Genomic DNA, 8,862 nt, shown 5'->3' on the forward strand with positions numbered 1-8,862 from the left:
TGACAATATTGTCATAAACAATACGCAATATGAATATGAGAAAGACATGTATAAGAAAATGTGGCTTCCAGAGGTTGGGTTATTGTTCAAAACAGAAACTTGTTATTGTGATTGCATCAGCAGAAAAGGATGTCATGTTAGGTAAAGTGAAGGGTCTGAGAAAATGCGGAAGACCCTCCATGGGATGAATTAGCAGCATGGCTGCAACAGTGGTCTCAGATGTACAAACGATTGTGACAATGACGCGGGGCTGGGTAAATTTCCTTCTGTATACACGCGGACTCCATGAGTCATAGTCAACTCTATGGACACTAACAACACTATCCATTACTGCTATTGTATCATTCATCAGCATCCTTCATGTACGGAAGGGCATGCTGCGACGTAAAATGAAATACGCATTCTCTAGGTGTGACTGAAAAGAGCATGCTCCTTCATTTGTCACCGGAATATTCATTATAGAATTATTTATTTATCATAGAGCTTATTTATTATCTCATTTATTATAGAAATACCTTAATTACTTCCACAGAATGCATTTATTACTGCCCCAAAGAAACTAGACTAGATTCTAGCATATCCTACCTCAGTAATACTTCACAGTCCCAGTCATGTGACACATGAACAAGTCACATGATCTGGCCGCTCTCAACCTCCTACTCTCATCTTTCAAGTTTCTGCCACTGAAATCCTTGGACTCTTGCTGTTTTGCCTCATACCCACCATGGCTCTGTAGAGCATGTTTCTCAGTAAGGAAAATCTTTTTTTTTAATCACTCCTGTTCGACCCCTATGTGATCTTTCTCACCCAAGGCGACTCTTACTCCTGCGAATCTTGAACATCATTCCAGTCTGTAAGTGCTAGATCAGCTGTTCCTCCAGTGAGTCCCATATCCTGCTCTGTGTGCCTTGTCATAGTATTGATCACATCTCTCAAATCAGCTTCTCTATTTCCTGTCAGCTCGTCGGCAGAAGAGCAACTGTGAGACTTGTGTCTATGTGCCTGCGCCTAGCAGAGTGTCTGGCAAATCTAGGCACATTCACTAATTCATCTTGAGTAAATGTGGAGACCTGAAGAAGGATGATCAAGAGAAAGATGGGATTCAAGAGACACAGATTCTGTCACAAGGAGTCTAAGACCCCTGTGAACATCTGAGGAGTCACTGAACCTTTCTGAACATGAAGGTATGCTCCAAAGTCTCCCTCAGATCTATGTCAGTCTGGCATTTTCTACCACTGACAAAGCTCTAGTGTGTTGAGAACTGAAAGAAACAGTTTGCAAATGTAGGAAGAATATTATTTGCTTGCCTAAGGAGACATTTTCTACTTAATTTCAGATTTCTGAGGGCAAGAACTTAAGTGTCAAATAGATTGTCTTTTCCAAAGGATTGTAATCAAAATAACTCGCCCCCCCCCCCCAATAGCTCTTGACAATAGATTTGTAAACAGTATCTGAATGAATAAGAGATGGCTTATTTTCTTTCCTAGGTTAGGATACAATCTAGTGTGAAGGTTTGGTCAAGGCAATTCTACACCCTGCCCAATGGTTCATGGTCCAAATGGTGATAGAGAAGGGTAGTTTTTGTTGGTTGTGTGGTTGTTTGCTTTTTATCCTTCTCTTTCAGACACATGACATTCCTTTATCAGAAGGTATGTTTATCCACATGTCACTTCAAGGTAGCAAATGCAAATGAACTGCATCTCTCAGAAAGGCAGAGGTGGGGATTCTGGGTAAATACTTTTACTCCTCACTTAGCAACATGGTTACGTTCCAAAGACTAGGTCGTGATATGGAGATGGATGATGCCTACATCAAACCACCCTTTCACCTGGACTGTGGATGACCTACCAGCTTCCTGATGAGGTTGCCTGCCACCGCCTCCACCCCCTCACACAATGTCTCAAGATAACTCAAATTCTGCGTAAACCAAGTGCCAGCCCCTCTCTCTTCCTGGGGCCTCTACCCTCTCATGACCTCACAGAATTTCTGGATGGGTGGCCCTGGCTCATTCTTTCATCACCCCCAAATGTCCTTGGTGGCTTTGTCAGGAAAGCAGGCTCTTTGTCCACAAGTGGGGAGGACTGGGTGCTCCAAGGGGTGCATTCTATGCACTGAGAACTCCTGCTGGCCTCTCACCTAAGCATCCCGGTTCTCTCTGCTCAGCAATGTTCCTCTTTGTCCCCGTGGCCCCATGAGACTGGACAATCAAGAGCTTCCTTCAAGACTTTGATGACCAAGCCCACCCTCTGTCCATGACCTTAAACTGTAGTTACCACTAGACACTGACCCACTGACCTACCACCCACCTCCCCAGATCCAAGATGTCCCATCTTCCAGACACAGGCAGCCAGTGTCCCAGGCTCATCCTCTGTGGGCACACAGGACCCAACAGGTAACATCCTATCCCTACCAGCTCCACTCCAGCCCCTCCTTCGCTTTTCCCCCTACCCTGGCAGCTCAGGGAGACCGTGACCCTTCCCCCTCCTTGGTGATGATCATTGTGAGCTTCCGTTCTATGTGTGTATGGACCCACTAGTCAGGGACAAAAGTAAGGCATTCGTGTGCAAAGTCACCAGCAGGTAGATTTTCTAGTATTGTTACAAATGTGTAATATTGGATAACAAGATAGTCGATAAGTGAGGTGTAGGTGCAATTGATTTTACAAACTCTGAATCCTCAGTCATTTGAATTCTGGAGAAATGTGTGAATCAGTACAGTCTTGAAACGGATTAAACGCTTCCAAACACAAATAATTAAATCATGTCTAATATCAAATATGTGTCACTCCAAAGCCTTCTCTTTTCCTAATAATCAATGTGTGATTAATATTGCAGTCCTGTTGTTTTGTTGTTGTTGTTGCTGTTGGTTTAATTCTGAGTCACAGAAACCCTATAGGACAGAGTGGAGCTGCCCCATAATTCCCTGTGCTGTAATCTCTATGAGAGAAGCCTCTCGTGGCACAGTGGATTACAAGTTGGGCTGCTCACCACAAGGTCAGCAGTTCCAATCTACCAGCCACTCCATGGGAGAAAAAGGAGGCTTTCTGCTCCTGTAAAGATTTACAGCCTTGGAAAGCCCCCTATTGGGTAGCTATCCATCTGAGCCTCCGCCATGGTATAAAACCATGCACGCCACTAAAACAAGCCATCCCACTCAATTTAGCCATCCAGCCCACTAAAACCATCCACCCCACTAAAGCCATCCACCCCACTAAAGTCATCAACCCCACTAAAGCCATCCACCCCACTAAAGCCATCCACCCCACTAAAGTCATCAACCCCACTCATCTTCAGGGGAGCAGATGACCAGGGGTTTATGCTATGGAGCAGCTGGTGGGTTGGAACTAACTTTTCGGTTAGCCACCAAGTGCTAAATCACTGAACCACCAGGTGCTCAGCTAAACAAAAGCCTGAAGGGCAAGTGCACCGAGGGGTGATGTAGAAGAAAGACCTGGAGAAACACAAAATCTCAGAGACTGAAAACCTTACAGAGTTTTACTCTTGACACCATGGAGTCAGAATTGACTAGCCAGCAACAGGTGACAGGTAATTAACACAGGAACTGGATTTAAATGACTACACCTACATAAAGAAAAAAGGAAAACTGACGAGCAGTGCATTTGAACTCTGGTGTTGGAGACGAGTATTAAAATTTCCATGGGCTGCCAGGCAGGAGAAAGATGAGGCTTTCTGTTCCCGTGAAGATTTAAAGCCTCAGAAATCCTACACAGGGTCTCTGTGAATTGGAACCACTTGAGGGCATTTAACAACAGCAACCTGGACAGCTGGGAAGAAGTACAGCCAGAAGGCTCCTTAGAAGCGAGGATGTCCATGCTTTGTCCTTCATTCTTTGGACATGTTGTCAGGGGGGGATCAGTCCCTGGAGAAGTACATCATGCTTGGTAAAGCAGAGGGTCAGTGAGAAACGGAAAGACCCCCAGCAAGAAATGGGCGCAAACATTACAATTGTGAGGCTGACACAGGACCGGGAGGGACTTCGTTAAGCTGCACACAGGGTCACTAAGACTGGGAACCAACTCGACAGCACTCAGCAATACCACTCCCTCCTAAATAAGGAACTTAAAAGTCCACTGAATAAACTCTGTTTATCTGAGTAGAATTAATACCATTTAAAAATAGTTTCAATATTACTTTACGTAGCAGAAATATTAAAAAAAATACCCACTCCCCCAAGTTCCAGAGGGGAATTTTTGAATGAGTGGAGTCTGAATTAGTGAGGTTTTCATGGAAACCATATGTGCAAACATAGGACAACTGAACTCTTCCTTGTTGTTGTTGTTGTTGTTAAGTGCCGTAGAGTCGGTTCCGACCCATAGCGACCCTGTACAGGGTTTCCGAGGGTGTAAATCTTTACGGGAGTAGAAAGCCTCATCTTTCTCCTGCAGAGCGGCTGGTAGTTTCGAACCGCTGACCTTAAGGTTCGCAGCCCGATTCGTAACCACTACGCTACCAGAGCTCCTTATCCTGTCCTTAATTCAGGCCTGGCCTCATGAGCTCTGCATCTTTAAGCTCAGTTAAGCTCCCCAAACTTCTTCCTGACACTTGGGAAACATGTCTGCTTGGCAGAGTGAGCTGGAGGCCATACAGGGCCAACTGAAAATGCTGCCTCCTCAGGACATGATTTGCTGGGGTACCTGCTGTCTTGTCACAGAGGTGGTCTCTGCAGGTGAAACAACAGCGACGGCAGGCAGATTTCGCAGCCTCAGCGGGATGTGCAGATTCGAGGTGGGACGTGGGCTGCTCCCAGCTTTGCTAGTGGTCTTGAGACAGAGGCAAAAGGATTGTTGCAACGTGAGGTAAAACAGGAACAAAATAACAAAGCACATGTCTTTTCAAAGATCATGTGGTTGGCAGTTCAAACTCATCAGCTGTTCTGCTGGATGAGGGTGTGTGGAAATTTTATTGAGGGTCACGTGAGCTGGAACTGACTCAGGGGCATTGGTTTGGTTTGGCATCTAGAAAGAATGGCAAAGAGAAATGTCTATGGGTGAGAAATGTATTCCTTACGATGATCAGAATGTTGTTCAGATTAAACAGATATCCTCCGTCGTCCAGATGTGTGAGGTGTGTGAGATGAAGTCAGCACATTCGGACGTGCCTATGTCCATGTGACGGGTCTGTGGTAGAGTAGGATTCCCTGGACTTTTTTCTTCTAGCTACATTACTGCCAATTTCACTGTGGCCTGTGTCTTCCATTCACGGTCCCCTTTAAAAACTGTCAGTGCAATATGTGTTATGTAAAGTGAAAAACTGACTTCAACGTGAAACTAACCCCCAACTGTAGAAACAGGGGCAGGCCTGGAAAACCCCTGCTGGGTGATCAGAACCAGTTCCCTCCATTCTCAAATACACAAGCTTAGGTTTGCTGCTGCGTGCTGTCAAGCTGATTCTGACTCAGAGAGAGACCGAGAGGACAGAGTACAACGACCCCATAGAGTTTCCCAGGCTATATTCAATCCTGGTGTGGTGCTGTAGAGTCAGCACTGGATGGCTAACCACGAGGTTGGCGGTTCAAACCCACCTCACTCCTCAGAAACCTTATGCAGGGTCTCTATGAGCCAGAACTGGCTCAAAGGTACTTAATAACAACAAATGTCATCTTTACGGAAGATGTCAGGGGATTGCTCATGCTGAGCCCCTGAGTGGGTTCCAACCACTGAGCTTCTGGCAAGCAGCTGTGTTCCGCCTTTTGGCAACCAGGGCTCCTTTGGATTATGAACTGGGATGTTAACTGTGAGGTCAGCATCCAGAATCTCCCAGCTGTTCCGTGGCAGAATGTAGAAGTTTTACAGCCTCAGAAACCCTATACATGGTGGGTATAACTCAGAACCACTCCACAGTACACAGCCACCACCGCCACCACCAGCCTGGGAGAATCCAACAGAAATCAATACCTCTGAACTCTCTACGTGGGGTTTTTCCCTAGCATAACCGTCTGTGCTAGACAACTTTCTGCTTGTTCGGCAAACAACTTTTAATGTTTAAGTCAGCGCTGAGCAGCCCACCCAAAGATCGGTGGTTTGAAACCATCCCTCAGCTCTGCGTGAGAAAAACCTAGTGGTCAACAGCCAAGAAAGTCCCATGGGGCAGCTCTGCTGTGTCATGTGGGTTGCTATGCGTTGGAATTGAGCCTACGGCACAAAACAACTCTTAAAGCCAACGCGTGAAATACAGAAATGTAATAGGATTGCGTGCGACGTCTCCTTATATGAAAATAAAATGTAACCATCTTATGTCATATTTATTGCATGGCCTTTCTGATGTGGGAACTCATATATTAATGAATACCAATCACAGATCTTGGGCTCCTACAGAGAATGTAGATTCTGTTTCCACCTTAACGAAACATCTACGATCCTGAAATATGCACTTGACCGCATATGAGACTTTAATAAGTGCCATAATGTAGGAAAATTACAGACCACAATATTAAAATGTAATCCAATAAATGAGTAAACAAGCAATAAAAAGACAACCTAAGTATTTCAAGCACTTGAATGTAACACAGACCTTTTAAATAATTTTATCAAAAGAGAAAATCTAAACTATTCTTATAACGATCTAAATTTATAAATACCTAACTGTTAAATTCAGAGCTCTGGTAGCGTAGTGGACTATGACCTGAGCTTCTAATTGCAAGGTCAGTAGTTCAAATCTACCAGTTGTTCCACAGGGGAAAGATGAGGGTTTCTGCTCCCAAGAAGATTTACAGCCTCAGACACCCTATACAGGGTTGCTACGAGTCAGAACTGACACCACAACACACCACCACCACAACCATCAGGGCAGAATACCTCTACTATGTTCTATACATTGTTGTTGTTACTCAGTGCTCTTGGGTCGGTTCTGATCCATAGCGACCCTGGATACAGTTTCCAAGGGGCGGCTGGTGAGCTTGAATTGCTGATCTTGTAGTTCAAACTGACTTTGCAGTCCAGCACATTAACCCACAGCAACACACCAGGACTCCATTGTAGATGTGTACGTAGAATATAGTTAAAGCTGAACTCAGAGGAACAACTTTCATATAATAAAAGGATAGAAAACCTCCCTAGACATGCAGCTTCCCAATGTGGGGAGAAGAGAAGTGGATATGGAGTTAGGGGAAGATAAGGCGATGAATAGGAGCTAACATGCATTATGAATGATTTCAAACACCATGATACAACAGCTGCATTACTCAGGGATGGCTTTTAGGTTTTTAAGAAGCAGTTTGGTGTGGCTATAGGATAATCACTAGACTGCATGGTCAACTTGAACCACAAGGTCAAAGGTCCAAACTCACCAACCACTCCTCGGAAACCCTATACAGAGTAGCAGTGAGTTAGAACTGACTCTACGGCACTTAACAACAACAACAACAAAATAGCAGCCTGAACTGAATGAAATCTCCTTTAGTTACAATCATGTCGAAATACCATAGAGACAGAGAGAGAGAGAGACATGGAACCACAAAGCTCCAAAGTAACAAAAGCTTCTCCAGGTGTTAGAAATGACAAGGAATGCCAACCTAGGCCGACAGGAGCCGACGCTGCCTCACAGTCAGCCCAGGGTCTAGGACCTCAGGAATTCTAACAGAACGGCAATGATACCAAAACCAAGCCTACTGCCACGGAGTGGACGGCAACTGGAGGACAGAAAACGGCTCCCTCGGGGTTTTCCAAAAGTCTAAGTCAGTCTCTTGTGGAGTGACCGGGGGGTTTGAACCACTGATCTTTCAGTTAGCACTCCTTGGGAGAAAGACAAGATCAGCTGCTCCTGTAAGGATTTAGTCTCGGGAACCCTATACAGGGTCCCTGTGAGGTGGAACTGACTCTATGACAGTGGACTGATAGGTTCAAACAAACATACCACAAGAAAACGACAAACCAAGTACACAGAAGCCACACCTGGGAGAATACAGCGCTGCCCAAGGTTCAGTAACACCATGGTATTTTCAGTCATCTCACATGAACAAGAAAGACTCTAGAAGAATTGATGCAGCTGAGTTCTGGTGTTGGAGACGAATATCAAAGGGACCGCGGACTGCCAAAAGAACCAGCGAATGTGCACTCGGAGAAGTGCAGCCAGAACTATCCTTAGAAGCCAGGATGGTGAGACCTTGTCTCTCATCCTTTGGACACATTACCAGGAGTGACTAGTCCCAAGTGATGGACATCAAGCTTGGTCAAGCAGAGGGTCAGCCAAAAAGAGGAAGACCTTCAATGAGATGGATTGGCACAGTGGATGCAGCAATGGGCTCAAGCATAATGACAATCGTGAGGACAGAGCAGGACCAGACCATGTATAGTTCTGTTGTACCTTGAGAAGCTATGAATCGGAACTGAGATGGCGGAGTCTTAAACCAACAATAACAATAAAATAAAGAGAAAGTCAGAGAAATCCACACAAAATTTCCAAAGAAGTCAATGTAAACTATGGGAAAAGATAGAAGCAACAATTCACAGAAGATGTAACCTGATTGGCCATTAAACGTATAAACATCCGCTCAGCCTCATGAGTCATCAGGAAAACACTAAGAGAGCAATGATGTACCATTTCATACCTGGTGTACCATTCCATAGCCATCTGATGGGCTTCTGGTGTGGCTACTCCTTGGAAACCCTATAGAGGGTCATTATGAGTCAGAACTGACTCAGCAGCACTTTACAAAAACAATCCATCTATTGGACTCCTGGTGTGGCACTGTAGGACAAGCACTCGACCACAAGGTTGGCTTGAGCTGCAAGGTAGGTGGTTCAAACCCACCAGCTGCTCCTCAGAATCCCTCTACAAGGTCGCTATGAGTCGGAACAAACTCAACAGCACTTAACAACAGCAACAACAATCATCGGTTAGGGGC

Source organism: Chrysochloris asiatica, unplaced genomic scaffold (genome assembly GCF_000296735.1).
Source record: "Chrysochloris asiatica unplaced genomic scaffold, ChrAsi1.0 scaffold00162, whole genome shotgun sequence".
NCBI lineage: Eukaryota > Metazoa > Chordata > Mammalia > Afrosoricida > Chrysochloridae > Chrysochloris > Chrysochloris asiatica.